Raw genomic sequence first — 9,036 nt, 5'->3', positions numbered from 1 at the left:
CAACATGTTACTTGTCTGTGTTACTCACTCCTCAGATCTTGGCCCCTACCTTTGTGGTCCTGTACAGCTCCTCTCTCCTATTGATGTCATCTCACCAGGCTGTGACCTCTGTGAAGGAGCAGGAAGGAGGAGCTGTACAGGAGCACAAAAGTGGGGACTAAGATGTGAGGAGTGAGTAACCCAGACAAGTCACATGTTGATTTTTGAAATGCATCCAAACCAAAGCCCAACCCCTGGGACTACGCAGGATTCTGTTAGAATGCAAGGTAAGTTATAACACGCAATTATACTGTAATGCGGATACTTATAAAAGGCAGATAGGTATTTTTGCACTGCAGGTGTGATGGGCTTCTACAACTTTAGTGAAAATGAGGTCCCTGGTGAAAGGAATGGCAGCTGATGATGTAAAATATATTTCTGAACTAGGGACTTTACATTGTATTTCAAGAAAGCTGTGCAGAACATTTAAAATAAGCGTATTGGTAAATTAATAGCTAATACCCTGCCCCCCACACATTACAGAAAACTTGAAGTAAAATGGGGTGGCATAGTAATTTTAATATGACACTCCTGAAAAGTAGAGCTCATTCACATACCAACAATATACCTCTTACACTTGGACCTAAATACTTGTGATTGGGAACACAAACCCGGTGCTTATTACTAGGTCTAAACACATTTGTGATCAGGAGCAGCTCCTCTCCTGCTATGCTACAATTGCCTTTCTAAATGTGATTTAAATGCAGCGTGTGAACGCCCTTATGAGGATTTATTTTCTTCGTTTTCCTTCTCTGATGCTTTTAAGTGCAAAATGTTCAGGAAACATAGTGTTTGGGTAATAGTAATGCCTTAACCTCTCATCTGTAGTGTAATCGGGGAAGCCCCATTTCCCACACAGTCCCTATTAAGATACCAGTAACAACAAAACAAGTTCAGTCACAATGAAGCTTACTTTCTCCTGTCTGAACTTTGTAGGTGCTAGGTCCAGGAGAACTACAGAAGGACCCAGGGGGAGGACAGTGTCATGATTGGCAGGTTTGGCAAATTAAACCTGTCGTTTAGTTGCAGCTTTGTAGAGGTTTTTATATTTCTCACATAATAGTACGGTAAATGACCTCATTTTACAGCTCGGACATCCAATGATTATGAATAAACATATACTAGGAGCACAAGTTTCTGCTCTAGTGGCTTAGATCTAGAACATTCCTCTTTAAAGCTCCACTTCCAGTTTACGCCGGCGCACCTAGTTCCCCCGTGTCCCGCTGGATCATGGCATAGTTTTCCTTTTCCATAAAAACCTGCAAACTTTTGTTTTCAAAATCATGCAGACCCACACCACCGGCTGCCGTGTCACTCAAGGCTCTCTCCATACCCAAATGGCGTGGAGGTGGCGTAGTTGCTGTTATAATTACTAATTCTTGCAATGTGCAAGAATTTGCGGTTATTTCACTGCTTCTACGCCAGAAAACTGGTATAGAAGCAGTGATAAATCTCCCCCAAAGCCCCTCTGGCTAATTACCTGGATTGCAAACGTTGATGTTGGAAGGAAGGTGGCCATGGATATGAAGTATTAGAAGATTACCACAGTCACTGTGCCTGGATCTATGAGTAAGTGTTACTGGTTTATCATGCTTTATTTTGATGGTAGATTTCCTTTAAGTGATCGAGTGAGGATGTGGTCACAAGGAGCGTTTACATTTCATTTAGAAATGCAATGCAAACTCCCGGGGCTGAAAGCAGCAAAACATGCAGAGTGCCCTTCAATGGAAATACATACAGTGCCCTTCAATGGAAATACATACAGTGCCCTTCAATGGAAATACATACAGTGGATACGGAAAATACCCCTTTAAATTTTTCACTCTTTGTCTCATTGCAACCAATTGGTAAGATCAAAAAGCTCTTAATAGTTCTCATTAATGTACATTCTGCACCCCATTTGGACAGAAAAAACTGAAATGTAGATACCGGGTATACTCTCGTATAAGCCGACCCAAGTATAAGCCGAGGCACCTAACTTTAACACAAAAAACTTTGAAAACCTATTGACCGAGGGTGGGAAATGCATTGGTCACAGCCTCCACAGTATAGTATATAGCCAGCAGCCCCCTAGTATATAGACAGTGCCTGCCCCCTTTTATATAGCCAGCAGCCCCCTGCCCCCAGTATATAGCCAGCAGCCCCTTGAATAAAGCCAACAGCCCCCTGCCCAGCCTAAAAAAAACTAAAAATTCTGTACTCATCTCTCCACCCCCCCTTCCCTCCCCCGCAAGTCCTCTTCAGTCTTCAGCTTCAGCTCCCCGCACAGTCCCGTTGCATACACCATAATGACAGCCGCTTGCTGACATCATAGTGTGTGCCAATGGTGGCGCGCACACTATGATGTTGACATGCGACTGACATCATGGTGTATGCAACGGGACCATGCGGGGAGCTGAAGACAGAGCCGGAGCTGGAAACTACTCCTTTTCAGCTAGTACAGCCATGAGTCTTCTTGAAAACGATGCAACAAGTTTTTCACTGGTGAGAAACAAAAAGAATGATGCCAGCTCACCTGCCCCTTTCGGTGTCGAACTTGGCACGGGCCACCCCTCTGCTGGGGCACAACAATGCCGAAGAAATGAAGAATTCACGGTCCAGCCAGGCTCCAAACACCAAGGATTTTATTTAGTGCATATGCAAAATTTCAGTGATCCACTCAGATAGACAGTAGTGCCTACACGTTTCGGACAGTATCCCTGTCCTTAGTCATGGCTACATTACAGACATAAGTTGCTACATTTAAAGCCCAGTACAATTGGAGGTACCTCCCCTTTCCCCCCCGCCCACTTCCATTGCCGCCCACCCACAGAAAAATATGACAATAATAAAGGATGTTGGCCATATCTGGTATCCGATGGCACTGTAATTGCTGATCAGGGTACGAGCAGCTCGCAGGTGCATATCCACTTGTTTCTTGAAAAGTCCATCTGACACGGTCCCGGTATTGTAGGCGGATCGTAGTTAGTCATGTGACCTGAATCACATGACTGGTCACGTGATCAACAATTTTTTCACGCCTGGATTTGAGGATCCTCTGGCATTCTTCCCTACCGATCCTCTCCAGTTCCCTTTGGTTGGATGGTGAATGTTGGTGGAGGCCATTTTCAAGTCTCTCCAGAGATGTTCAATTGGGTTTAGAGTTGTCCTGAATCCACTGCTTTGTTATTTAGGTCATTGAACTTAGGGTCATTGTCTTGTTGGAAGGTGAGCCTTCTGCCCAGTCTGAGGTCCAGAGCACTCTGGAAGTGGTTTCCATCCAGGATATCTCTGTACTTGGCCACATTCATCTTTCCTTCAATTACAACGAGTCGTCCTGTCCCTGCAGCTGAAAAACACACCGATATTTGGATTTGGCAGGTGATGAGCAGTGCCTGGTTTTCTCCTCACATACCAATTAGAAAGAACACCAAATCTTCAACTCATAAGGGTGCAGTCACATGTCGCGTCTAATGTATGCGTTTAAAAAGTGTGCACTGGAGAGGAGGAGGAGGTGACCCCCCCCCCCCACCTCTATAGAAAATATTTTCCCCACAGACGGAGCGCATATATGGAACCGTTTGGCCGCCATTGCCGTCTATGGGGACATATATGCAGCTGCATATACATCCCCACTGACGGCTGTCTAAATGTACTCTAAGACCGGTGAATCTTATTTCTCATAGTCTGGGAGTCCTTCATGTGTATTTTTGCAAACTGTATACAGGCTTTCACATGTCTTGCTCTGAGGAGAGGCTTCTGTGGGGACACACTGCGCCATAAAGTTGTGACTGGTGGAGGGCTGCAGTGATAGTTGACTTTGTGAAACACAATAATCTTAGGGTTCTTCTTTACCTCTCTCACCAAGGCTCTTCTTCCACTATTGCTTAGTTTAGCTTGATTTGGTTGTCCCAAACTTCCATTTAAGGAATGAAAGATAATTCTCATATTTCAATCCACTAGTGATGTCTACACAATAAAGATCATTTTTAACCCCTTACTTTACACTTTACCTATCACTCCCTAGGCTGGTCAGTGTAAGGCTGTTATCTCATGGTGCCTTCTTGGAAGTTCTTGGACCGTTATTAAACGCACTGAAACCGCATGCGTTTTTTGTATGTTAACCATGCATTTGGCTAGTTTTAATCTGTTTTTCTTCATTTGTGAAAGTGTAAGCAACTGTGACACAGATTAATACCAGCTAAACAAAACATAAGTGTTTTCAGTGCATTTAAAAACGGCCCAAGAACTGTCCAAGAACACACCGTGACAGCACCCTTAAATTCCAGGGTTTGGAAAGGGACTCTCTAACCACACACTTTAATTCCTCTAGTTCTGTGTTCTGGCAATGTGGTTAGATTATCACAGTACAGGTTTATATACACTTTCATTTTCTAGTATCTAACACATAGAAATAGAGATGAGAACGATCAGAGATGAGATTATGAGATTCATGAGATGCATATTACACATGACATTCTCCCCTCTGTGACACTACCCCTGCCCCTAACCGGCTCACCACACTCCCTTTTATCCGATACAATTGGAATAAAAATGGTGTGGAGTTGGTTAACCGGCTGGACTGCAGCTCCCTATTATACATGTAATAGGGAGCAGTTCAGGAGCCAGAAGAGCCGGCTCTTCTTGGTGAGCGGAGCCTAATGAGCCAGCTCACTAAGAAGATCCGGAATTCCCATCACTAACTGTCAGCTCTACTATATCCCTCCCTCCCCCTAGATAAAGATCTTATCTGCCTGTAGCTTTACTCTCCTCACTCACCGGCAGGAAGTCAGTGGAATGCAGGATGGGGACTAGAGGCAGAGAGCAGCTTAATTCGGAGAGTCCAGAGTCAGATAGATGAACAATATGTCTGCTGACCCTAAAGTCAGAAGATCCAGTGTGGGGTCCAGGGGCAACAAAAACTGTGTACACCAGAACTGATAGAGACAGGATGGAATTATATCTGTGAAATGCTGTATTTTTGTTAATAACAGTGTGTGTTATGTGTTATTTTGTTATCCGGAGTACATTTAAGAATGTTGTCTTATGTGAATGTTGATTATGGAAGCCACTGGGCTCTTGGGAACCCCAAGTGCTGCAGAAATTATTTTGTAACTTTGGCCATATCTCTGCCTCGCCACAATTCTGTCTCTGCTCCTTGGGCAGTTCCTTAGACCTCATGATTCTCTTGTGCTCTGACATGCACTGTGAGGTCTTATACAGACAGGTGTGTGCCTTTCCTAATCAAGTCCAATCAGTTTACTTTAACGCAGCTGGACTCCAATGAAGGAATAGAACCATCTCAAGGAGGATCAGAAGGAAATGGATAGCATGTGAGTTAAATGAGTGCCACAGCAAAGGGCTTAAAAAATTATGCAAATTAGCCTGAGGGGCTTTAGGCTCCATTAACAGCATCAGGTGTTCATTTGCATAATTTTAAAAATCTTTTTTTGTAAAAAAACAATCCTTGATCCTGGTGGTAGATGTCCTTTAAACACAGTGATATGTTCTCCCTAGTACTGTGGCCATGAATCTTTACCCTGGGTTTGGGTGTTTTTTATTTCTGGCTTTGAACCCTTCAGGATGTAGACAGTTTATAGCTTAAAGAGTAACCGTCATTTAAAAAACCTTTAATATGTTGTAGAGCATGTAATTTTAAGTCCTTTTCCAATTAGATTAGTTACCTGAATCTTGCTCCTTCCTCTTCTGCAGACTTTCCCCTGCTATCAGTGACTACTTAGATGGCCGTTGCTAGGTATTTCCCGTTCCACACTGAGCTGAATACGGAGTGAGTGCGCTCAGCTGATTCTCCTTATGGCTGCCAGGAGCCCTAACCAGAGGTATAGCTAGGAGTTCAGCAAAGTGGGCCTCAACTGATATAATATAGGTACTATAATATAGTACCTATATTACTACCATACAGTGGCAAATATATCTCCCAAACCTTATTATCTAGAAAATATATAGTATTTAAAAATACTCAAATTAATAATGCCCCTGTGTGCTGCCCCGATATAAGTAGTGCTTCTTTCTATTGCCCATATAAAAATTATTTTCCCCTAATAATGCCCCTAATGTAAATAGCCCTTATATATTGATTGCAAGCCTTTTAGAAGTTTTGGTGCTCAAACTACTACCAAATTCCACTTATGTGTTAAAAAGTGGCAACACAACAATTTTAGCAGTAACTGTCACAGCTTTCAATGGTATCCGTGTCCTGAAGACACCAATACAGTGGAAAGTAGGAAGGGAAATTCTGATTATTGTTGCTTCCATCCAGAATCTCCAGGAAAAATCTTGGGTCATGGCTCCAGAACTCCAGTGATAATCCAGCCCTATTAACATCTACTTGGTAATTCAGGAATCCCAAATAGTACAGCTCAGGTCCTGAGCTGTATGGGACTGCAGGAGGAGGCCTTCAAGCTTGTCTGACGAAATGTGTCCTGGGGTGATGGCATGGATCCCCACAGAGAGGGCTCTGAGTGCCACCTCTGGAACCTGTGCCATAGGACCTCCCGCACTCCCTTATATAAATATTATAATATTATGTTGCCACTTATATAATGCTGCATACTGTACTGCACTGCATATACTGTATACCATGTTCCTTATATAATGCCCCCATAAAAATACCATCCCTCTGTTATAACCTCCTTTATAAAAATACTGCCTATATACAATAGTCAATATACAAATGAATGGTTAAAGGGGTATTCCAGGAATCAGCATAATTCATATAAAAGTGGGCACTCAAAATATAAGCTAATGTGTAATTAGTTGTTATTTAAAATTTTGCTCCCCGTAGCAGAAAATGCTGATGACATAGACTGTGATGGAGAATTAAAATGCTACTGGCCCTTTAATCAGTCCGTTAATTTCCTCCGCACGGTCCGTCGCAGTAAAGAAGATGGCCGCTGGTCACATGTCCACATCACATGTCCTGTACCTGCCTGGGCATGGTCATGTGATCACCACTACGTTTGGCTGTAGTCGGTTGGTTGCAGTGCATCCAGTATGATCAGTGTTGTGGTGATGGCAGTTACACATAATTACCATGGTGACAGAGCAAGAAAACCTGTTACATCATCACTGCGAGCAGAGCCTGAGAGGTAGGAGGAGTTACTGAGAACTAAAGGATCATGGATCTTGTAGTTTCCAGTGGCGGACATCTTAGTGATAACTCCACCTACTTTAGAGAGGCCATACATTTTGTAAATCATAAAATCATATTATTTTAGCTCCGTTTTGTGACTAATGACATTGAGTATTGTTGTATTCATTTATTTATATCATCATGGGTTTTTGTGTCAGACGATCATATTCCCGGAATACCCCTTTAATGCTCACTCAATAGAGAAACATGGCACACGGCGCCTTATTCCGGGGGAAGATAAGACAAGTCCTATGACTAAGGACTAAGATGTTATAGTCCGAAACGCGTTACCCCTGCTTTTTTTGTTACAATGTATGAATTTTTTTAACGATGAAGATTACATTTGGATGAAGTTTTAACCAAACACGTGCTTGTACTTTTGGATGCTGGATCCTCGCAACCCGCCTTTCTTGCTACAAGGACAAGTCCTATCTTTCTCACGGCTACGGAAAGGTACAGTGCCGCATGTGTGCTGCACCGTACCACTCCATACCGCACTGTGTTCCCATTGCCAGCCTAGGGGGGACGTATATCCAATGTGGATATATGTCCCCCAACGCCCCTTCTGAATGCAGCCTTAGACTTTGAGGCCGGTGACACATGTGGTCAAGGCAAACTGCCCAAGGCAAACTATAGAAAAACGCCCCTCTCCCTCCAAGTTTTGTATCCACATAAGCTTTTATGGTTTTTACTGTGCAATCCAAATGACAAATTCCCTTTATTGAAGTAAGGTCAGTATTACAAAATTTATATAGATTCCATTTTAATACTTTTAACCCCATCCTTCAGGAACGCTTGGATGGAGAGGGCTCACAGGCTGAACCCTCTCCAACCAAGGTGGGCGTTTGCTACATATTGTTTGCACTGATGAATTTAATTGCCGTTCAACAGTGTCAACAGTGGATGGCAATCAGTTGTTATGAGATCTGGCTTGTCATTCATCAAAGCTGCCACAGTATATGGTAGAAGCGATGAGACATCCAACGGTCAAAGTACCCTTGGGGGTCTAAAGAAAAGTTAAACAGAAAATTATATTAAACCCTAAAAGTTTATATCACCTTCCCATTTCCTAGAATTGATATAAAAAATAAACAACAAAAATCATAAACATTTTTGTTATCACTGTGTCCCAAACGGTCCTGATCTATCAAAATATAAAAATGGTTATTCCTGGCGTTAAAGCCTGTAACAGAAAATAGCGATATTAAGCCTGAACCGCAACTTTTTTGTCATTTCCAACTCATAAAAATTAGAATAAAAAGTGTTCAAAAGGTTCTACAGTCACCAAAATGGTAGCAATGAAAAGGCCATCTTGTCCTGCAAAAAATGGAACCATACACAGATTTGTACTCTGCAGTATAAAAAAGTTATTGGCATAAGAATATGGTAAAATTAAGAGATTGTACAAACCTAGGGATAAAGGGGAGATTTAATTTGGAATGAAAAGTGAAAAAAGTGGCGCATATGTGTTTTTCGCCAATTTCACCACATTTGCCAGTACACTTCATGGAGTATTAAATACTGTCACTGGAAAATACAATTTGTTATTTCATACAGATCTGTATGTGGAAAAATAAAAAATATGAAGTTTTTAAGGTGGGGAGCAAAAGACAGGAGGACAAAATAGGTTGTTAAAGGGTTAAAAAAAAATGTTTTGTGCTATGAGGCAGGGAGCTTTGTTAGGGTGATGCCACAAATGACGTTTTGAACCTGTTTTTGGTCCTTTTTTAAGCAGTCCCAACCTGTCAAAAACTGATGCATTTTCCAAAAATGTTTTTTAACGGACTGCTTAAAAACGGACCAAAAGCAAATTCAAAATGCCATGTGTGCCATCACCCTAAGGTGTCATTTTGAGTGGGATAGCT

Source organism: Engystomops pustulosus, chromosome 1 (genome assembly GCF_040894005.1).
Source record: "Engystomops pustulosus chromosome 1, aEngPut4.maternal, whole genome shotgun sequence".
Classification (NCBI taxonomy): domain Eukaryota; kingdom Metazoa; phylum Chordata; class Amphibia; order Anura; family Leptodactylidae; genus Engystomops; species Engystomops pustulosus.
The sequence above is the reverse complement of the archived record's forward strand: the minus strand, read 5'-3'. Positions refer to the sequence as shown.